Source organism: Pleurodeles waltl, chromosome 9, assembly GCF_031143425.1.
Source record: "Pleurodeles waltl isolate 20211129_DDA chromosome 9, aPleWal1.hap1.20221129, whole genome shotgun sequence".
In the NCBI taxonomy this organism is placed as follows: Eukaryota; Metazoa; Chordata; class Amphibia; order Caudata; family Salamandridae; genus Pleurodeles; species Pleurodeles waltl.
The window spans coordinates 676,947,695-676,972,258 of NC_090448.1; the positions used below are offsets into that span (position 1 = coordinate 676,947,695).

Sequence of the window (24,564 nt, forward strand, 5' to 3'; positions counted from 1 at the left end):
TCCTGGGTGTGTGAGTGTATATAAAAGTGTTTTCTTGAGTGTATCAGTGTATGCATCCGTGTAAGTCTGAGTGTGTTAGTGTATGCGTCAGTGTTTGGGTATGTCAGTGTATGTATGTGTCTCCCTGCCCATGTCAGCAGGTATGCCAGTGTGTGCCTGGGTGTGTCAGTGTATGGATAAGTGTGTGCCTGGGTGTGTTAGTGTATGTGTCACTATTTGCCTGGGTATGTCAGTGTATGCATCAGTGTATGTCTGGTTGTGTCTGTGTATGCATCATTGTGTATCTGGGTGTGTCTGCATCACTTTATGCCTGGGTCTGTCATTTGAAAAAAAATATTTATTGCTTTTATATTTTAACATGACATTTTTCAGAGTAATAGTACATATGACCCATCTGGTCACAATCAATATCAGGTCACAGCAACAATCATAGGAGGGGGGGAAATGCTGGCAACACGAATCTAAGCACCCACAATTCAAATTCAGAAAAATTGTGGTACAGAACTCAGCACACCAATTGAGGATAGGGGTGACAGAGACAGGGGGCAACAAGCCACATTCGAGTGTGCGCGATCAGCTTCCGTCGCACCCCTAACCCAACAGGTGAGCCTATTTCGCTGTCTAGTGCTATAACAGGCTATTCTGACTCTTTTTAGTCATAGGCTCCCATTGATAATGGAATTTTGGCTCAGCAAGTTCTAAAAAAAAAAAAAAAGACTCAAACAGTCTCAACAGGACGGTGCCCCTCGTAATAATCTCCCAGCTTCTGCAGGGCTAAATGCACAGCTAGCTTTTGCTTAAATTAAGCAGTCTTTCAATCAGCATTTGTTTAGAAACTGTTTGTAGGATGTCCTCCCCTTTGCACTAGATGGACGTTACCTGCCATCTCCACAGATGCCCATAGAGAAACAAAGGCTTCCAGCCTGCCAACCCTATTGCACACGCTGTACCGAGTACTTATCTTTTTAATCTTCCTTCCATCAGCTGACTCGACGATCGCCGTGTATTTTTGGGGATCTGCACCTTAATCTTAGTAGTCCAGGGAAGTGAGGATTCCGGCAGTACACTGCAGCTGAGTACGCTCTGACACCAAGTGCCGGCCACCACAACTGCTGTGCCACATGGCTCAATCCCCGGTGCACACGAGGCCCCTCTAGCACCTGCCGCTGTCACTGTGTCTCCCCCACTTAGGCAGTACGTCTTTCTGGCCGCAACATTTACCCAGCAGCCGGCATCGCAGACAGGAATAATGCTGCCCTGATGGGGGTAAAACTGGCTTCAGTGAAGCCGTGTGGCTAGCAGCGCGCTCCGCCCACCATCTTGCTGCTCGCAGGGCTCTCAGTAATGGAGCATGACAGGAGCTCCATGTGACGTTGACCCAAATAAATCAGTTTTGATTATAGTTTTTCAGTCAACAGAATTGTCACTCCTTCAAGTTCCATTTGATCAATTGTTGTCGGGTCCAATATTTACTCTTTTTCTAGTTGTAGTAATTGTTTGTTGAAAGAGGTACATTCTTGAAGAGTAGGCATTAGACACACAATGGATTTTTTTGTTGAATGAATTCAAACATTAGCTGTGCTGCAGATTTTTTGGAAGAAAATATGTTCTTTATAGGTTGGGTTTGCAAAGGCTTCCTCCTTTTGACAGTAGTCCTATTATAATATCCTTCATAATATTTCCATATTGCATATCAGATGATTGACACATGTTTCTAATTAGTTCTTTGTATTGGAAATTCAAACAAATTCTTACATTCCAAAGGCTTCCAAAAGAACTACAAGGTTCTTCATGTAAGAGTGTCTTAAACATAGGCTGTCCTTTCAAGGTGGTAAGTTGCAATTAATCACCAAAAATAATTAAATATTTTCCTTCAAAAAGTACATCATACTCTGTCTTCAATATCTGTTGCATTCTTAAATGCACAAAGGCAAGCAATAAGTTTGAGGCCATGCTCCCCTCATGGCTGTTTAAAAGTTTTAATTTCTTCAAGCCTCTTGAAACTTCGTGACAGACTTCACCTGATAATTTTTGGTATTCCAGACAATTATTATTGTGTTCAACAGGCTTCATAAGTAGACGATGCAAGGTAATTCATTTGATGTTGTGTGCAGCTAATCCAGTAGAGGCTGTTGCTAGACACAACACAATGGAGTCCCTTGTTTTCTGCAGATAAGTAGTTAGACCTTGTATTAAAAAGCTTTTTCCAGTGCCAGCTTGTCCCCCCAACATACAAAAGAATTGGCTCAAAACTTGAAACTTTACATTGACTGTTTTTGTGAAGGAATCCAGAAAAAATGACACCTTGTACAAAACTTTCCTTTACATCACATGTAGGATTTTTGGATATGCAGAACTTGCAGTTGTAGAGTTTTGTTATTGTTTTAATCTGGGATGGTGTATGTAACATACTGTTCAATAAAAGACAGTACACACATCAGTATCAGTTTCAAATGTTGGTGCATCCTTTATCCATAAGAGCGTGTGTTTATGAGGAACACCTCTTGCCTGGTATTCTTTTCCCCAAAAAAAATCTGTGATGTCTCCAAGAGGAGGATTTTTTAATTGTATATAAAACCCAGCACTGCCTGAAACATGTGACTGAAATACCTACATATATTAGCAGGATCCAAAGAGAAAAGTTCTCCTGCTGTCTTCAAATGGATGTCCTTAATGTTAGAGTTTGCTTGTCTTGTCCTAGAAATTCTAGTAAATCATCCCATGCATACTCTGCGAACTAAGGGCCATATTTATACTTTTTGACGCACAACTGCGCCAACGCAGTTGTGCGTCGAAAAAGCTAACGCCATTCTGAAGCGCCATGCGGGCGCCGTATTTATTCAATGACGTTAGCCGGCGTTAGCCGGCGGTGCTGCCTGGTGTGCGTCAAAAAAAATGACGTACACCAGGCAGCACCGGCGTAGGGGAATATGGAGCTTGGGCGCCAAAAAATGGGGCAAGTCAGGCTGAGGCAAAATTATCGCCTCAACCCGATTTGCGCCATTTCTTTCGACTCCCAACCCCCATTGAAATGACTCCTGTCTTAGCAAAGACAGGAGTCATGCCCCCTTGCCCAATGGCCATGCCCAGGGGACTTCTGCCCCTGGGCATGGTCATTGGGCATAGTGGCATGCAGGGGGGCACAAATCAGGCCCCCCTATGCCACAAAAAAAAAGAAAATTAATACTTACCTGAACTTACCTTATGTTCCCTGGGATGGGTCCCTCCATCCTTGGGCGTTCTCCTGGGGAGGGCAAGGGTGACAGGGGGGGTCCCTGGGGGCATGGGAGGGCACCTCTGGGCTCCTTCCGAGCCCACAGGTCCCTTAACGCCTGCCCTGACCAGGCGCTAAAAAACGGCTCAAAAGCGGCTGGACGTAAATTTTTTTGACCCGCCCACTCCCGGGCGTGATTTTTGCCCGGGAGTGTAAATACGGCGCACATGCCTCGGAGTCAATTTTTTAGACGGGAACGCCTACCTTGCATATCATTAACGCAAAGTAGGTGTCCACGCTAAAAAGTGATGCAAACTCCATGGACTTTGGCGCTAGACGCGTCTAACGCCAGAGTATAAATATGGAGTTAGTTTTGCGTCGAATTTGCGTAAAAAAAAAAACGACGCAAATCCGGCGCAAACGGAGTATTAACATGCCCCCAAGTGTTACAAACCAAGCAGATGAACCTACGTTTTGCAGCATACATTTAACTACTCCATGATTATGGTATCAGTATTCATTAGTCCCACATTGACATGCCATCAAATTAATTAAATTGTACTCCAGATTTTCATCCCTACCTTGTACTTTATCAACAATCTCCCTTGCAGGAAGATTTTGCAGATTAACTCCTGTTTTTAAGAATAAGGTTCATAGCATAGGAAAGTTGTGACAAGTCACTCTCAAATAACAGATGGAATATAGAAGGAAAACCTAGTCGAAACCTAGGATCCTCTGAATATAATTTTGTTGGCATGCATTCAGCTGCTGGTATTTGTACAGGTCGCTCATCTTAGCGGCCAACTACTCCTGAATGAAATAGCTGTGGAAAGCAGCGAGCATCTAAACATTTTTCCGACACACTCATTGGAGCTCTTCTAGCTTGTTTCATTTGAAATAGATCAATTGCATCCCAAACAACCTCTTTTGAATGAAGTGGATGAATACAAAAGTGCTCATAAATTTCTTCTGACTTCTGCTTAGCCACTTTTTCTATTTCTCAACTTGATTGTGATACTTCTTCATTGATACAACTTACATCTCCAATAAGATCAACAGTTTTGTAAAAAAAAAAAGAAATCAGTTTTGCAAGTGTAATGTGGCTTTCTTCACTTTATTCACATCCACTAACTCTTGACAGATTGTTTTACTTTTGGTAGGCACTCCATTCACTAGAATAATGAGTGGTTGACCTTCATCTTTCTCAACACCCACAGTGTCTACATTTAAAAAAAATCTAAAGGTAAATACACAACTCTTCCTTTAAGTCCTTTCTATAGTTCTATTGGTGGCCGTCTCCCTCTCTTTGGCTTCATTAGAACGATTGCTTGAAGTTGATGGACAGTTGTATTAGAATTGAATCATACCCATTTAATTGAGTAAGTTCTTGTGGCATTGGTACCAATCCTATCTATTATGAATTGCTCGAGCTGTCATTTTACTCGCCTCTAAGTTGTACATATTGTTTGCTTTGTGTCTAAATCAAGTGCTGTTCCAAAAATAGATATGCACCAAATTCTTGCAACTCATCATTGTTATCTTGCTTAGTTGTAGAGAATACAACTACATTACCAGTTTGATTTTTGCAGCAAATACAAACCTACTCAGGTTTTTCAGAACACAGTGCATTGAACTTTCCTATCTCCTTTCTACTGTTTGTACTACTAATCTGTGTATCCAGTTCTTCTACAGCTCCCGTCACTACCTCCTCATTTCCCCTATTCTCTTTATCAGGCCCAAAGAAACTGAACTGAATGTCTTCAGAAACTTTCTCAACCTACCATGTAACATAGCACTATTCAAATCTCCTAGACGTAAAACTGGAGTTTTTAACGTAATAAAGGCCCTCATTATGACATTGGCGGTAAGTACCGCTTACCGCCATGCCGACTGCCGCCAACATACCGCTGCTGCAGCGGATTACCGATACCCATATAATGACACACACATAGCAATCCGTCACTATACAGCCACACACACAAGTCCGCCAGCCTAAAGGTCAGCAAAACCCACACAGCTACGCCAACAGAACTACACACACAACATTATGATTCACAAATCACCGCGGCGGACATTCAATGGCGGTAAACCATTGGCGCTACATACCACTGCGCTCAAAATACACGCACTCAAACAATACAACACTACATTGGACAATTCAACACACCTGACACCCATACTCACACCACACCCACACCACTATAAAATACACACACACATTACCCACAAACCTTTACGACTAAAAACAAGTGCCACAAGACCACAGACAAGATCACTGCCACACATCACCATCACCTATACACCATCCATGCATCTTACATCACACACCCCAACACATCACCCCACACACCCTCACCCACACCACTCACACTACACCCATGGCACTACAATGACACCCCAGGTTCTCAGAGGAGGAGCTAAGGGTCATGGTGGAGGAAATCATCCGGGTAGAGCTACAGTTATTCGGATCACAGGTGCAGCAGACATCCATTGCTAGGAAGATGGAGCTATGGTGGAGAATCATGGACAGGGTCAACGCTGTGGGACAGCACCCAAGACCAAGGGATGACATCAGGAAGAAGTGGAACGACCTACGGGGGAAGGTGCGTTCCGTGGCAGGAAGACACCAAATAGCTGTACAGAGGACTGGTGGTGGACCCCCACCTCCTCCCCCAAAACTAACAACATGGGATGAGCAAGTCTTGGCAATCATGCATCCTGACGCCCTGACAGGAGTAGCAGGAGGACTGGACTCTGGTAAGTCAACTCTCTACTACTATCACCCCCCTACCTGCATGCCATCACAAACCCTCACTCCCATCATTCCTCCACCTCCCACACACCCCACCATCACAACCCACTCATCCCAATACCAAGCCCTGCATGCAACACCAATGCTTGGACACCACTACTGACCTGCCTGGACACCTATTACTAAAGCATGCACACTAGAGGGAAACAGCTTGCCCACCAAATAACTACTCACACAAGGCAAAGCTGCCAGGCCACTAACAACCATAGAGGGCAACACACCCATGCACAAGATGTCACACGCAGAAACAATAACACTGCATTTACATCCCCACAGGTCCCCCAGCCAATGTCACCGGAGAGGAGGTGCCAGTAACATCCTGTCCCCCCACAGAAGAGACCCACAGTCATGACAGCAGCTCTGGACGCCTTGATCTGGATGACCAACCTGGCCCATCAGGGATCTCCGGACAGTCGGTAACCCTGGCACAGTCCCATACCACCACAGAGCCTCCCCCTCAGGAAACACCAGTACAGTACCCACCCAGCGGGCCCATTCCTCTGTCCCCAGGACACGTCAATCAGCAATGTGTCCACCACTACAGGGACCCTAGGCCACCCCTCAAACACAGGACGATCAGGGACCTGGGCTCATTGGCAGTGGGCACACGGTTCAGGGGACAGAGGCACAGGACAGCAGGGAAGCTGGGAGGACTGCTGTGCGACAAGGGGAGGACAGGCCCAGGGAACCGACTCTCCAGGAGGCACTCACCAAGATCATGGGGCCATACCACCATTCCCAGGAGATGATGGGCTAGATACTGGACAAGATGCTGGAGAACCAGTGGCTGCAGGAGGGACAGTACCTGGGGATCAGGGAGGACTTGAAGGACATCTACACCACCCTGGTCCCCATTGCAGGGGTGCTGGCGTACATGGCAAACACTATGAGGGAGGCAGTGGCACAACAGCGGGCCCCTACCACTAGCCACACCGATGAACAGCCACCTCCACTGCCGCTAGTGGACAGGAGGACCCGGCCACAGGACCAACAGGCACCAGCATCCCTCCCCCTGTAGAAGGAGAACCACCCCACAAACGGTCCCTGTGATCCAGACAGAAGCCAGAGACTATTGCCAAGACCCCTGCCAGGAAATAAGACTCTCCTGATTGTCACCCTTGTGTCCCACTCTGTCAACCTGTCCACCTTGAGCTGCCATTGCTCCCCTTCTTATGTCCTCTTGGACACTGCACCTGTGATAGCAAATAGAATGGACTCTATCCTGGACTTTCCTCCATCACCCCAGCCCATTGCACATCCCCCTCTACTTATTAGCACTGAAATAAACATAATTTGAAAAAATGCAAGTATGGAGTCTGTCAAATGATTTAACTATGTATTTGTTTAACAAGCTTAAAACACTGCAATACAACTGTACAATAATGTATACATAGGAATGACCTGTATTTAGCTGCAGTTAACACACCAGGAGCGATAGTGGGGCACAAATATCTGCAAATAGAGTGGGAAAATCAGCCTTCCAGGGACAAAGTCAAGCAAAAAACTGTCAATGAAAAGTGAAGTTACAGTGTCTTACCTGTGTGTCATTGGAAGTATTGTCGTATTATTGCACTTCTGTTATCCTCATCCTCTGCCTCCTCATCTTCACTGTCCACGCTGTCCACTGCTGCCAAACACCCATCTCCAGCCTCATCCTCCTGCAGAAAAAGGCACCTGGCGATGTAAGGCAAGGTTATGCAACATACAGCATGCCACAATGATCTGACAGACCTTCTTGGGTATGTAGTACAGGGATCCACCTGTTAGATGGAGGCAATAAAACCTAGCCTTCAGGAGGCCGAATGTCCTCTCTATGATTCTTCTTGTTTCGCCCATGTGCCTCATTGTAACGTTCCTCTGCCCTTGTCCTGGGATTCCTCAAAGGGGTCAGTAGCCATGAGAGGTTGGGGTAACCAGAGTCACCTGCAAATATCGAGGGATACTAACCCTTGGGGCCCACACCATACCCATACGCCAACATCCACTGGATGGGAACCAGGGATCACCTATTAGCCACACCCGGTGCCTCTGGAGTTGAGCCATCACATATGGGATGCTGCTATTCCTCAGGATAAAGGTATCATGCACAGACCCAGGATACTTTGCGTTGACATTGGAGATGTACTGGTCCACCAGGCACACTATCTGCACATTCATGGAGTGACAGCTCTTTCGATTTCTGAACACCTGTTCATTTCTCCGGAGGGGGGACAAATGCAATATGTGTACCATCAATAGCCCCAATAATGTTGGGGATATGTCCCATTGCATAGATATCAGCTTTCACTGTGGCCAAATCCTCCATCTGGGGGAAAACGATGTAGCTGTGCATGTGTTTAAACAGGGAAGACAACACTCTGGTCAGCACTATTGAGACCATTGGCTGAGACATTTCTGCTGCCAAGCCCACTGTCACTTGGAAGGAGTCAGTTGCCAGGAAATGGAGCACTTGCACAAGAGGGGGGAATCCCGGTGGGCTGACGGATAGCAGATATCAGGTCATGCTCCAATTGGGCACACAGCTCTGTGATTGTGGCCCTGTCCAGTCTATAGGTGAGGACAATGTGCCTCTCCTCCATTGTTGCCAAGTCCACCAGGGGCCTGTCTCCATCTGCTATTCATACGCAGCGGTTGCAATCTAGGGGACAAAACGGTGAGCAGCTGACCAGTATTCCATATTTCCAAACACTATACTGCATTGCATGTTGTGACTTAAACAGTATGTTGTTGGATAGGCCCAAATGGTGCCTATGTGTACTGTGATGCAGTTAGATGCCATGGCCTGCCCCCCCACCCCCGAAATGGCATCCGTCTGTCCTGTATGGAGGGAGAGGTGGAAATGAGGTAATTCTGCTGTCGTTGTGCACAGTTGCGGGAGGTGGTCGAGAACCGCCATGCAACTCCTCATTTGATACCATTGGGCCCTATGGGATACAGTGGCCAATGGTGATGTACGCCGGAGGTGACGGTACGCAACCGCCACGGACGTGATTGCCATTTTCTATCTGTTCACTCACTTGCTACCGGACCTTCAACAGGAGAGGACCTACACTGCAAGTGCTGCTGTGACCTGTGTCTGGAACCGACCATGGCTCATGTCACTGGGGAAAGGGCCCCTGCCTTCACCGCTGCAGAGTTGGAGAGACTGGTGAATGAGGTCCTACCCCAGTACCTAATGCTGTGTGGGCCTCCAGACCTACAGGTGAGTACACTGCGAGCACGATGCATGAATGCATGGAGTGCTGTGTGTTAGGGCCTCGTGTAGAGGGGGGTTGGTGGAAGGGCCCTGGGCAGCGTGCTGCATGTATGGTGGGCCAAGTCCGTGCATAAGGGAATGTGAGTGCTATGGTGGGCCATGAATGTAACAGGCAGGACGTTATGACTGATACCTTTTCCTATGTGTATTTCTCTGCAGGTCAGCGCCCATCAAAAAAAGGGTAAATGGCGTGCCATCGCCAAGGACATGCGGACCCTGCTGGGGTCTAGGGCAGGCGGAGCACCCATTGTCGGAAACAGTGGGAGGACCTGAGATGCAGGGCACAGAAGACCTCGGAGGCCTAGCTGGGGATGGCCTCCCAATGAGGAAGGGGTGCCTGTCAAACCCTGACCCCCCCTGATGACCTGCATATTGGCGGTGGCCAATCCGAAGCTAGATGGGCGCTTGGGGGCATCACAGCAGCCACAAGGGGTGAGTACACTCTTATGTGGGGATGCTTTCTTGGAACATCAGCTGTTTTATTATAAAAACATTACTTTGACCCATGTACTTTAGAGGGAGATTCCAGCCAGATGACCACGACTGTATGCTGAGTGCTTTGCTGCAGCTGCTTATGTAGACTACAGGCCTCTTGCTCAGGTATGAGGGATGGTGTCTTCCCAGGGGAGCCCGAAGGGCAGAATTAGAGGTTAACATGCTGTGCTCTAGCATAGTCTAGGTAGGGACTATTCTTTAAAACTGTAGTGACAATATGATGGCTTTATTTTTATGTTTCACTCACCTTGTCACAATTTTAATCCTGTCATGCTTCATCGTCCTAGTTATTTCAATTCATGCTTTATTGTCTAAGATGCAGTTACTTCAATAAAACCTTACTGAATTATGCTCTGCCTCTGATTGTCCTTGCATGTGCGAGACTAATGTACCTGAGAGAAACAGATGAGATCTGAGTGACCATGATTTCCCTGAGGAGTCATTTGTGTCATGCGCTTGGTTGCCAAATCATCCCTGCTCTTGGGTGGAGATGAGGCACTGCTAGTTAGCCGGAACAAAACCTGGATTAGGCCGACAGGTGTCACCTGTAGTGGGTTCAGACTCAGTCCGCCACAGTGCAAGTGATTCTGCCACCCAAATCCAATAGTCTCATTAGGATAATGAGAGCCTACGCGACGAGGTGAGGTTGTTGTGTCAGTATTTCACTACATATCTGACTGACTGCATCAGTATCTCTATGAGTATTGTACCAGATATTTAAGTAAATATGAAAGGTATAGAGGTATGTAACTGTGTGTGCAACTGCATCCAATACTGTTGGAAATAAAACTACTGTGTGGGTGTGTGTATGAATGTATAAGTGAGTGTCTCAGTGCCTCATTGGGTGTTTCAGTGGCTCTTGCCTTTTGTTAATAGATATATAAGTTGCAGTATGGATTGCACACTGCTTATATAAGTGACCATACAAGTCTGCAAGTATGTCTAACTCAGTAAAACTTAGAATGCAGTTTAATGTTTTAACCGTAAAGCACGCTGCTCTATCACCAATCTACAGACTAGCTGAGTGCTGAATTTTTCAGTAAAAGGATAGTTTGAGGATTGTCAAGCAGCCTTTCTATTGGGAACTCTAGCAGTACTAGGCCTCATCCATGTTTAAAGTAGTACTTTTCTGGATAGGTAAGTAGGTTGTGTCAGTATTTGACTACATATCTCACTGATTATATTAATACATCTATGAGAATCCCACCAGATATTTAAGTGAATATGATAAATACAGGGATATGTAACTGTGCATGCAACTGGCTCCACTACTGATTAAATCATAACTGCTGCCTGGGTACCTGTTTAAATGAAGAAGCAGCACTTTCAATGTCTGACTGGTTGTGTCAGTGGCTGTCTCCTTCCCTTAATAGGTGTATAAATAGTACCAGTATGGCCTGCACATTATACATGTAAGTGTGCATAGGAGTCTACAAGTGTATGTCTAACTCACTGAAACTTAGAAGGACATGTTTAATGTTTTAGTCACAAAGCTCCCTGCCCCATCACCTACCTAAAAACTACCTGAGTGCTCAATTTCTGCAGTAAAACGATAGAGGACTATTGAGCAGCTTTTCTAATGGGACCTGGAGGTGACAGTAAAGCTGTACACTTAGAGTCTGCAGACTAGATTGTGTCAGTATTGTCTACATGTCTGACTGACTGGATCAGTTCATCTCTGAGTGGCCAACCAAATGTTTAAGTAAATATGGTGAATACAGGGGTATGTATCTGTGTGTGCAAGTGGCTCCAATATTGTTGTAAACATAACTTCTGTGTGGCTGCATGCATGAATGTATAAGCAGCCCTCTAAGTATCCAAGTGGCTAGGTCAGTGGTTCCATCCTTCTGTTATTAGGAATATTTGTTGCAATATGTATGTCAAACTTTATACATATGTGGGCATTCGGCTCTGCAAAGCCACATGTAACTCAAGTTAAACTGAGAAGAACACGTTTCACATCTTAATAACAAAGACCTCTGGTCCATGGCCTACCTATACCCTACCTAAGGGTTGAGGCTAGTGTGCTAAAAGGGAACTTCCTTTGCTGATTTTTCTAACTTTCCTTATTGTTATCACATAAATATTATTTATGTTCATTTTTAGTTGTTATGAACCCGCTACTCACTGTCATTCATCCTATCTACAATTGTCCCTGTAGTAACACATTTTAAATTAAAATTAATTATACTATACATACATGGTAAGTGTGTTTGTTGGTCTAAATATGTGTTTCTCAGTATCAATTACAATACCTTCTCACTGAAAATGCACAAAAACCAAGCAGAAGAATGGTACACCACTCTCATGCAAGGCAACCATTAATAGAAATCTTTTCAACATTGTTTTTAAGGTTACTAAATCACAAAGCAAATCAGAATGGCTTTTTATATTTGACTTTTGCTACACATCTTCTGACTGGATCTCACAGTGAACCCATTCTAACACTCCTCAAAAGATAGCCCAATTCCATATCAGTTTTTGCCAGATCCACCCCAGTGCTCAGCGCAGCCCCCCCCATGTAGCTCCACGAATTGGATCCATGCGGGACTACAAAATTTATTTGTAGTATATATTCTCAAATAAGGCTATATGCATTTCTCTTTGAATTAAAAAATGTATGGACACCTAAACATACTTTAAGACATTTTTTCCCAGTAGAACTGTCACTACAATATCACAGTCTAGCCATTTTTATACCCTTTAACCCCAGGCTCCTCTAGCTGTGCTACCATGGTAATGTACTTTGCAACATTCTGTTGCAGCAGCAGGTCACAAGTTCATAACAGTCTTTCCAAGCACCATGCTTACTTTTAAATGAAAAATAGCTTGTGTGGTTGACACATATCACAAACAGCAACACTTCTACTTTCTCAAAAGCCAATCCAACATCTATGTTCTTTCCTCACAAAATCACTACCTACCTTTATGCACGAACATATTTAGACCCACCAATAAAAAGTGTTTTTTCAAATTTTACCTAGTACCCTCCATTTTCAACTGAATTTCATTTCAATACTGCCTCATTCAACTGTAGCATTGTCCTGAGTGGCACTCTCCCTCCAGAATGTGATTGTGGGAAACTGCTATGCGTTTTGGGCCAGAGAGAGTGCAAGAAAGAGTGGCATTGACAGGGACCTGGGTTTACCTAATGTGGACATTACTTGGATTGACCAGAGAGGGTTAAAGTGGCATCAATTGCTCCGTTTGGTTCAAAGCACGAAGGATTTCCAACACCCAAACTTTATGATTGTCACTGTGGTGGCAATGACCTCGGCACCGTCACTGAGGTAGGATTTGAAATTCTAATGAAAAATACCTTTAGTAGATTAATTACACTTTTCTCACACAATGCCTTTGTTTTTTTTTTTATATTTGCCAAAGGCAGAAGTGTGATTGGTCAAGTTAATTCAGTCCACAAATAGACAAATCTAGGAAACATGTTAATAAAACTGTTTCTGCATTCCTCAGAGACCATAACATATACCACAATAATTTACAATTTGATATGGATGGTATATGTAGAAATGACAGAGTTCACCTAACAGACAAAGGCAACAGGGTGTTCCTGCAGAACTTGAAAGACTGCCTCCTGTTATATATGTAGTTATCAACTACACCCCATAAACACAAAGGATCTTTTCAGACCCAACCCTTTTAACTATAGATTATTTTTTTTATTTTTTTATTACTATATTTGTAAGTATCATTTTGCTCCACCGATCCATCCATGGATCTCAAACAGCAAAAAAAATATTTTAGTCATTTTCTACCAATTATGAAGAATTCTGCCACTTTGACATCAACCCCTGGGGTCAGAGAATTTCTACACTGACCCCTCCATATGCATTGCTGCCCACATATTTACCCCTGGGATCCTTACTCGATACAGACAAATGCTGGCTGCAACCTTCCCTGTCAGGTTGTGGCCAGCCAATACTGCATGAGTGTCTCTGTGTGTGTGAGGGTGCATGTGAAAGTGTGCAAATACGTATGAGAGTGGCTGTTAGAGTATCTTACTAGGTGTGAGAGTGCATGTGAGAGTGTCTTTCTCAGTGTGAGAGTGGCTGTGACAGTGTGCGCCTAGGTGTGAGAGTGGGTATGAGAGTTTCTTCCTGGGTGTGAGAGTAGGTGTGAGAGGGTGGCTCTGGGTGCAAGAGTCAATGTGAGAGTATGTGCATGGATGTGAGACAGGGTGAGATTATCTCTGTGGGTGTGAAAGTGGATGTGAGTGTGTCTGTCGGGGTGTGAAAGGGTGTGTCTGGGTGTGAGAGAGTGTGTGGGTAAGTGTGTGTCTCGATGTGAGAGTGGGTGTGAGAGTATCTATCTGGGTGTGAGGGAGTCAGTCTGAGTGTGAGAGTGGATGTAAGAGGGTGTGTCTTGGTGTAAGAGTGGGTGTGAAAGGGTGTCTGGGTGTGAGAGAGTGTGTATGAGTGTGACAGTAGGTGTCAGAGGGCATGTCTAAGTGTGACAGTGGGTGTGTAAGTGTATGTCTGGATGTGAGACTAGGTTTAAATTTATCTGTTAGAGAGTGAGTCTGGGTGTGAGAGTGGTTCTGAGGGGCTGTGAGAGTGGGTGTGAGAAGGTTTGCATGGTTGTGAGAGAGGGTGTAAGAGTATGTGTCTGGGTGTGAGAGTGGGTGTGAAAGTGTGTGTCTGGATGTGCGAGTGGGTGTGAGAGTGTCTATGTGGGTGTGAGAGGGTGTGTCCGGTTGTGAGAATGGGTGTTAGAGTGTCTATCTGGGTGTAGGAGTTGGTGTGAAAGGGTGTGTCTGGGTGTGAGAGCGGGTGTGAGAGGATGTGTCTGAGTGTGAGACTGGGTGTGAGAGGGTCTATGTGGGTGTGGGAGTGAGAGTGTGTGTCTTGGTGTAAGAGTGGGTGTGAGAGTAAGTCTGAGTATGAGAGTGGGTGTCAGAAGTTGTCTGGGTGTGAGAGTAGGTGTTAAAGGGTGTGTCTGGATGTGAGAGTGGGTGTGTCTGGATGTGATAGTGGTTGTGAGAGTGTGTGTCTGGGTGTGACAGTGTCTGTGACTGAGTATGAGAGTCTCTATGGATGCCTGATTGGGTGTGTGAGTATATATGTATTTTTTGACATTTTCCAAGATCCATGGAACTAGCCGCAGATTTACACTGGGCGTTGCGCTAAGCCACAGATCTCAAAAAACTTAAAAGAAAATAGTATTTATGCATTTTCCTGCAAATTATTTATAACTCTACCACATTCGTATAATTCCCCTGAGGTCAGGGAACCTGTACCCTGACCGTTTTAGCTCCCTACATTTCAGCCCCAGGAACCATTACCAATAAACCAAAATGGCAGGGGCATCACTCCCAGGAGCTGAAATGGAGGTTGCAATTAAGCTAAAAGGGTCAGGGCAGAGGTTCCTTTACCCAAGGGGGATCATATGAGGTTATAAAAATTCTCAAAAAATGCACAAATACTACTTTTTATACATTTTTCGAGATCTGCTGCTCGATCCATGGGGCTCAGAGTAGACCCCAGTGTAAATCCATTGCTGGATCCACGTATCTTGGAAAACATAGAAATTCGTACTTATGCACTTTCTGTGAATGTTTTATAACTTCAACACATTCATGTGAACAACCTGGGATCAGGGTACCTCTGCCCTGACCATATCATGTAAATTTCCCCTACATTTCAGCCCCAGGGACCGTTCCACAATAAGAAAAATGGCAGCTGCAGCTTTTCTGTCAGGTTGAGGCCAGCCAATCAGATTCTTCCAGTGGCTTGTGGATCCACGGATCGATCTGCAGTGGATCTGCAGCGGTTTCGTGTCCCTATATGTCTATATTTTTTGCCCTTAAATACCTCAAAAACTACCGACCACCAAATCACAAAAAGCACGCTTTCTTGACCAGGAGCTAGCTTTCTTCCAAATTTGGTATAATTCCATCCAGTGGTTCGGACTGTAGTATTCAAAATCCCTATGGGAAAATGCATGGGGAAAATGTTTTGGGGCCCCCTTTTTTTCTCGGCCTCTGCTTGACGGATCACTCTGAAACTTTCATGAGAGCAGGTGAACCCACTGAAGTATAAGGTTTGAAGATTTTGTGAAGATTCGTCAGCATCAAAGTAATTGACAAAAAATCGTAATTTCAAAAATATTATTTACCTAGATATTGTGTCAGTGATCCCAACATTTGCGTCAAATGATTTTGTTTACCTCCATATAGTGTCAGTGAACTGCTTACACACAGGAAAACAGCAGGAAATTGTGAAACACTGATGCTTGACACACACCTCTCAATGTACACCTATCTTGTGTGAGAAAGGATAGGAGTAAATCAAAAATATAGGGTCAAAGTTTGAGCAAAGAGCAGTTTATAGTTTGCCTAGGAGACAGATTTTGGAAATGTTATAGGTTCAGTTAGCAGTCAATTTTTGAGTTACAAGACAAGGTAGAAAAAACAGTGCATCTTTGTGCCTTTAATAGGCCGTTTTGATTGATAAACAGGCTGGCCAAAATATTAGCTCAAATTCTAGCAGTAACACTGAATACTATTATGCTATTATGACAGACTTGTTACACATACATCAGAGTCGTTAATGCCACATCGCTGCCCGCTAGACATAATATACACAGAGTGCTTAACACAATTATGATGCCCATCCAGATACGGAAACCCTTAGCTATATCACTAATAGATTTTGAGAATGCGTTCAATACCCTGTTGTAGTGGTATTTGTTCTCCCTAGTAGAGCACCCAGATTTTGGGCCTTCGTACCTATCATATGTAGAAATCCTTCATAAAACCCCATGAACCAAATTAAAATAAGGGAAGATCTCTCCTTAGCCTTTCATTTGTGAAGGGGCACAAGACAAGGGTACCAACTATCATCAGTGCTATTTGCAATGACAGTGGTACCCCTGACACACCTGTTTAGAATAGACAACTACATTAAGGACTTCAAATGTGCAGACATGTATGAAGACAGAGTACAGAGATATCTGGACCCATTATAATACAGATCCTAGACATATTTGGAAGATTCTCCAGCCTGAAAGTTACTCGGAGCAAGATGAGGCTGTTCAGGACAGGGCATGTGGACCTGACAATAGGATGGGCAAATCAGGCTGGGCTGAAAGTCACACACATCGAATTTCAATACCTAGGGGTAAAATGACTGATAACGCTACACGAGCAAGGGTAGCCAATATACCATCCCTATTCACTATCTTTCAAAAAGACACACGATGGTGGACCACACTATCCAATTCCCTGTTTGTGCGGGTGGTGCTGACCAAGAAGATCATCCTTCCCAAAACCATATACACTCTATAGAATGGCCTGTTTTATATACCTGGATAAGATTATAACCTTCTTCAAAATATGTTTACCACCTTTGTATCAGACAGTGAGTGGAGTGGAACCACCAAGATTATCGCGGGCCAAGAGGCCACAGTTGTTATAATTAGGGGTGGACAGTGAACTCCACTCCAAAAGCGGTGTTTGGGGAGTTTTTCCCAGTTCCCACTCCGCTTAGAGCACAGAGTTCTGAGAAACTCCACATAGTGGAGTTTTTTCCTCATTTGTGCCCGCCAATGTTTAGTTGGCAAGCAAAGAAAATCCTACTCAGACCACCTCCCAGTGAGTTTTCGCAACGGGGGTGGTCGTGGATAGTCACTACTGCTCGCGTTGAGAAACCTTCTGTTCACACTGAGGAAGGTGTCGCTTAAGTAAGAAGCAGCGCCCTCTCGCGCTGTGCGTGCTGCTGTTCCTTCTGATTTTTCAGTGTGGGACAAACACCTGGCACTAAAAATCAGCGAGAACAGTGTGACCTAACAAACTCCTTTTAGCGCCGCAGAGTTTTTCAGTCACTTCGCTGAGTTCTGCATAGTTCTCCTAGCCCTAGTTAGAATGCAGCCACTGGTCTGTATCGGCCTGCGTTTAGAAGCCCCGTGCCCCAAGAGCATAAAGGCAGCTGGGTAGCAGGCTGCCCAGAGAGCCTGGGACAACACAGTGAAGCTACAGGGGATGCCGCGGAAGGGACAAAGAAGTGTGGTTGTGAGGCTTGGTAGGCAGGGGCCCAGTCCTTGCTGTCCTTTGCTGTTCATTTTCTGTTCCTCTCTGCTCTCACTGTTTTAGGGGGGTGTACCTCCAACATTTTAGGGCCCCAACCCCATGAGCCCCCAAGCTGGAATAGAGGGAGCCAACCAACGCAGGAGTACATCATAATACCATCTGCTTTCTTCAGTCCAATAAAGCGCCATATAGTGCTATAGTGCTATTTGAACACTACTTGAACTCCACCTGGAGGTGCTGGCTGTGCCTTAATTAGGTTTGGAATAGAGAGTTGAAATGGAGTGTTTGGGGTCTGGTAGCAATGGTATAATTGTTGAGTACATTTCTTTTGATTTCTGAGTGCGATCATGTGTCAGAAAAGATGTGGGACAGGACATGGTGTAATAGTTTTATATATTTACTTTGATTTCAGAGTGGGTTCATGAGTCAGAGAAGAAACGGGATATAATTAATGACATTAGGAGAAATGACATGTAATGTAGGACAGTTGACGGCTTAAAAATGTGTGAACGGCCCGATATAGTGGCTTTGAGAGAGCGAGATTAAAAAGTATTTTGTTGGTGTAATGTGGTGGGGTTCAGGGAGGCGCCAGATCCATTATTTACACAGTCTAATTATTTAATGGACACACACATTTATATTTATTGCTGCGTGTGGCTGCACGGGCGTGCTCCAATGCAGTCAGCAATCCGATTGCACTGTGACCATGCCCGAGGAGCCGCAACGCTCTTTATTAACTCAACTCACGTGACCCTTGGATCACGTCCATATTACAATAAACCAGAGGGGTCGACATTACTGATTGGTAGTGTCGACTTTATCGGTTTTTCAACTCTGAGCTTCTTGCTATGTCATCATCAGAGACATCATCTCCGTCAAACAAGACAGGGTGAGGTCCAGAACCTTTTGAAATGAGAAATGTCCCATGCAACTTGTTCTGTCCCTCTCTGTGCAACTATTAACGAGCCTTGTCGCTGAGATATAATCCACGGGCGATCTTTGTAAATTGCTCGGAACCTGCTGCCTTGGAATCTGTCTTTGAGAAGAACTTTATCCCCTACTTGCAAGTCTGACAGTCAAGATCGCCGCTGAACACTGGCATGATCATTGGAACGCTTTTGTTTGCCATACTCCTTGTTTCGGTCAAGCGTCTCCGAAGCCCAAGACTCATGGTGAGGAATAATATCTGTGACCACCCGACCCATACACAGGTGACTAGGGGCCACCCCAGTAGTAGAGTGTGGTGTTTGGCGGTAGTCTTGCAAGAATGAATAAACTGCTAATTCTGGGATTTCATGATTCATAACAGTAATTTGTACTACTTTGTTTAGAGTTTGCATAAACCTTTCCACCTCCCCGTCGGCTTGTAGCCATTGGGGTGTTACTTTCCGGTGTTTTATGCCAAGAGACGTCAGGTAATCAGCAAATTCCTTTCCTTGAAATGGTGGACCATTATCCGTTCTCACTTGTATCACTCCATGAGTGGCAATTATTTTTTCTAGCTTAGGTATCATGTCTTTCACAGTTAGAGATTGTACAACCTCTACTTCAGGATATCTCGAGAAGTCATCAATCATTACCATCATGTGCTTTCCATCTGGAAGACTCCCAAAATCAAGGCTGGCTGCAACCCACAGCTTTGTGGGTCATTCTTCGGTTTCTACTGGGACCGGCACACTGGGTTCTTCTGTTACCTGTCACCATTGGCAGGAACATAATAGCTCCTCAACTTTTGTGTCCACACCTTAGTTCTCAGCCGACTCTTAGTTTTAACCATGCCTTGATGGCCAGCGTGAGCCAGATGAACAGTTTTGTCGGTTAAATATGAGGGGATCACCAGCCTATGTCCTCAGAGAAGACATCCATCGTTGCTGACAGTCAACTCTTGATGGACACGGTATATGGCCTCCATGATGGTCTGCACATCCGGTGTAAGGCTACGCCATGATGGTCTGCGCATCCGGTGTAGGCCATGCCTGAGTCTCCACTGTTCGCATGGCTCGTTGCAGGTTTTGGTCCTGGGCGGTGGCCTGTTGAATGGTCTAGACGGAGATGGGTCGTGGTCAGGACCTTTCCACTATGCACCGCACATATTCTTCAGTTTCCTGAGCCTCACTTTCTTCAGAGGAGGTTACTGGCCTTGGCTATCTCGATAGATAATATGCTGGATTGTTTGGGCCTGACCGATACTCCAACCTACAATTGTATTCTTGCAGTTGCAGCATCCACCTCTCAATGCAAGGAGGTGGCTTGGAAGCAGTGCAGTTGAAAAGTGGGTTCAGTGGCTTATGGTCAGTCGTTACGATAAATGGGTGGCCATATACATAAAGATGAAAGTGCTTGCACCCCCAGTGTATAGCAATTGCTTCTCGTTCGATCTGCGAATATCTTCACTCAGTATCTGTTAATGACCTGCTTCCGTATGCCACTGGAGCCCATTCATCTCTTTGCAGTTTCTGTAGAAGTACAGCTCCGAGCCCTGTTGGGCTGGCATCCACCGCTATGGTGGTGTCTTTCCTGTGGTCAAAATATCACGGGGTCGTGTCTGCTGACAAGGCATCTTTAATCGCCTGGAACGCCTCCTCATGTACCGGACCCCAGGACCACGACATATTGGTTTTGGTCAAGTCTCTTAGTGGTTGTGTGAGGAACGTCAGGTCTCTGATAAACCTTCCGCAATAGTTCACCATACCCAGAAAGCTGCGGACTCCAGTCACGTTGGTCTGCGGGGCATTCCTGACATCTGTAACTTTATCAGGAATGTGCAACTCCCTCCAAGGAGAACACATAGCCGAAGAATTGCAGTTTATCCTTTAGGAACTCACACTTCTCTCTGTGGAGAGTTAGACCAGATTCTTGGATGCGTTGAAGGACCCTTTCTAGGTGAGCATGGTGTTCTGGGATGGTTTTTGCGTAAATCAAATGTCGTCACTGACATTAATTACTCCAGGTAAGTCTATTAGCAGCTCTCGAATCGTGTTTTGAAACACCTCTGCTGCGCTAGAGATCCCCAAATTTTGCCTCCGGTACCGACGAAGTCCCACATGAGTAGAGAACGTCGTGATATACCTTGACTCCTCTGCCAAGATTAATTGATGATATCCTGACCGAAGGTCTAACCTCAAGAACCACCTGGCCTTGCTCAGTTCTCCAATGAGGTCATCGATCGTGGGAGTCAAATGCCGTTCTTTTTTTAATCGCGGCATTGGGCAGTCTCATGTCTATACACATTCTGACCTCTCCAGGTTGTTTTGGTGTCCTTGATAATACATGCAGCTTCTAATTTTCTACTTTCTACTAGAGGCCGAAGGTGGAACGCAACCAGTCTACGGAGGAGGGCCACAGGTTGGACTGATGTGACTATGTGGAGAGTGATTGCTTTCATCTTGAGGCACCCTCTTCCTTCAAACACTCGTGAAAAGGATTCAATAATGTCACTAAGCGATTCAATATAGACACCAAGTGTGAAAGTTACGATGCCTAAAGGTTTAGCTGTGCGAAATCCCAACAATGTGCGCTGACCTTCTTCCACTACATATACATAGGCTTCTACTTCATGTGGCCCATGGCGAATGGGAGATTGGAATCTACCTCTCATTGTAAGCGGCTGAATTTGTCCATATGCAAATACTCTGACATGGGTCCGTGTCAAGGGTGGTCTTGGCTGTAAGCTTTGGTATGTTGTCTCAGCCATGACATTTATCGACTCTCCAGTGTCTACTATAGCTGTCAATGGGCTTTCTGCTATGATTACTTTGCACTTTGGTAGTCGCTTGTGTTTTTGGTTGGCATTGCTGATCATGAAGATTGAGTGTACCGTTTGAGTCTCGTCCTCATCGTTGTCCATGTCACTGCCTGGAGTCGGAACTTCGAGGGGTGTGTTCACCGTAGTGTTATAGTCTTTGTCAGCCGGCACACTTTGATGAAATGGTTTGGCTTGCCACACCCTGCACATGTTTTTCCTTCGGCAGGGCAGCCATAAAAGGGATGTGGTGGTCCTCTCCATCATCCGCATGTTCTCTGCGACGGTGTTTGTTTCTTTACTTTGGGTCTGAAGGGTGTGGGTGTTACTGCAGCTACCTGCTTCGTTTTGACAGGATTCTGAAGTGCTGCCTCCATGTGTGAGGCTCTGGCTTTAGACACTTCTTTTGTCCTTTCCATCATCAGTATATCTGCGAGAGATCGTCCTGATTCTTCCAAGATTCTTTCTCTTAATTTCGTTGACGCACACCCTTCGATGATTTGCCCTCAAATTTCATCGTTTTCACTTTGGAAGTTGCATGTGGTGGCCAACTCTTTTAGTCTCATGTCAATAGACTCTTCTGGGGTTTGTCGGGCTTGCCAAAATATGAACCTCTCATAGTCTACATTGACCATGGGTTCAAAATGAGCTTTGAGGGCTTCTGTAAGTGTCAGGTGTGTCTTTCGTGCTGCTTCAACAAGTGTTTTTGATATTATATATTTCTTTCCCTCCTAAGTGCAGGAGCATGGCTCTCTTTTGGGCATCTTCAACTTTCGTGGCCTCAAAGAAGAGTAGCACCCTTTCAACTCAGTCCTTCCCCCTGGCTACCTGGGCTGATGGGGCACCTTCCACTATGAATGGTTCTATTGGAGGTAGGGTATTCATCATGTGTGTTTTTTTTATACATGTGTATTGATTTGTCTGCAATGTTCTAGAGTGTTTGTTTTCTTTGTTCATTTTAAAACACAAAAGTCCTCTTTTACTGGAGCAGGTGGATGCATCATACAGGTGTGAGCCAATTTATTGCTGTGGGTTCAGGGGCAGACAAACAGCACAATGCCTCACTCTAGAGGGGAGTTTGACATCACCAGGCACATTGGGACACCGTCCCTTTAAGAGATTCACAGAGGCTGGGGTGGGCGGGTCCTTGATTGACTCACCGGCACCATTTCCTGGTTCCCTCATTGGTGGGGAAGACCCAAAGCCTCTTCAGGAAGCCGATTGGAAAGCATTGCATTGCCGAGAAGACCAGAAATTCCTCGGGGCAGCACGCGATCAGCAGCAGTCATCAAGCGGCATGGGCACTGCACGCCCTGAAAGGAGGCGAGCTGCCACCGCATTGCTGGAGGTAGGCACCCTCATCGCCAGTGTAATGTGGTGGGGTTCAGGGAGGCGCTGGCTCCATTATTTACACAGTCTAATTAATTAATGGACATACGTATTTATATTTATTGCTGCATGTGGCTGCAGTGGCGTGCTCCGGTGCAGTAAGCAATCCGATTGCACTGCGACCACGCCCAAGGGTCCGCAACGCTCTTTATTAACTCAACTCACGTGACCCTCGGGTAAAGTCCATATTACAATAAACCAGAGGGGTCGACATTACGACGCCCCTCTGAAACCATTCACTGATTGGTAGTGTTGTGGCACTGTTACATCACGAGCACGACACTACAGTTGGGGAAATGAGAACTCATGAGGGATCTGCAGGAGTGATTGACACTTAGTGGGAAATGTGGCAGACTAATAGTGATGTATTTTGGTTTTAATTTCAGCTTCAGTACGGGGTCATTTGGCAAAGGGGAGCACCTGACACAGTGATGGGCAACTGTTTGTGCCTGATCAGAAAGCAGAGTTACGCACCGAGCATCTGAAGGTAGGTTCGCTACCTAGAATCTGACTGATGTGAGAATGTGGGAAACAGGAATAGGTGAGACGAGGTGGAAATTAAGATTAGTTGCAAGTGTGAAGTATTGCCTTTTAGGAGTGCATGTACTATTTGGAGCACTGAGTTCTGTTTTTTGTTTCCCAGAGACTGCTGGTTTTTGAAGTACCGGTTGATCGGAAACTGTAAATGAGTTGCTTTGCATACATGTCAAGTACTGTCAGGTTCTGCTTTCGTGCACATGGGACTAAGGACACTTATTTTGGGCTATATGAATAACGAGATCACTAGCGGAGTAGATATTTTGGATCACCATGGGGAATGTTTTGGACTCCAAAAATATTATCGCAATGTGGATCATCACCATAGTGTTATTTAGGAATCGAGGGCAGGAGTAAACAATTTGCCCAGAGGGGTGCCTAATAATGATGAGATAGGTGCGAACCATAAGTATCAATCAGACCAATACGCTCATTCACTATGAAACTACTAAGTGGGGATGTTCATTCACTATTAAACAATAGAACCATAAGTTGGGATGTTTTTGGGGTGTTGCAGAATGCAGCAATGTAACAATAATGTGTGATATGTGATATATGAATTGGTATCCTTTTTGTTCTTTTCTTGTGATTGTATGTGTAGAGACTGATTCCAATATTTTGTTCTGTTTTTATAATTTCAGCCCAGAAGTGGCATCACCGCGAAACACGTGTTGCTAATTGTAACTGCAATTTTTTATTGTTTACATGAATATTGGCTATTCCTAGGAATGTCCGACCATTTACTTTTCTGTGAATGTAACTGGTTCGAGTAATTTGTAGTCCTAAAAAATGTTGTTTATAAAATTGATTTGAACAATTTGATGCGTAGAAAATGTCAGGTGAATGTTAATAAGATTCTCACTGTGTCATGTTTTGGGAAATCTTGTTAAAACTAGATCACATTGGAAATAGAGCATTTCATAACAAATATGTTAGTTAAGTTAAGATGTTGTCATTTGTACTCCCTACTAAACATTGACTTACTTACATTTATCGACTGCATTACGGGCCAGTCTAGTAGGTGAGTGTGTGCAGAGCTGCAATTATCCCTGTCCACAACTTAGTAGCTGATTAG

At 45.0% G+C, this 24,564-nt stretch overlaps 1 long non-coding RNA gene across 1 annotated transcript; it reads left to right on the forward strand.

The window, feature by feature from the left end:
- The first annotated feature begins 22,734 nt into the window (after nt 1-22,734).
- Nucleotides 22,735-24,324, forward strand: LOC138258699 (uncharacterized). Its single transcript, XR_011198509.1, has 3 exons — nt 22,735-22,911; nt 23,339-23,439; nt 24,131-24,324. It is a non-coding gene; the product is annotated as an uncharacterized lncRNA (long non-coding RNA).
- The last annotated feature ends 240 nt before the right edge of the window (nt 24,325-24,564 follow it).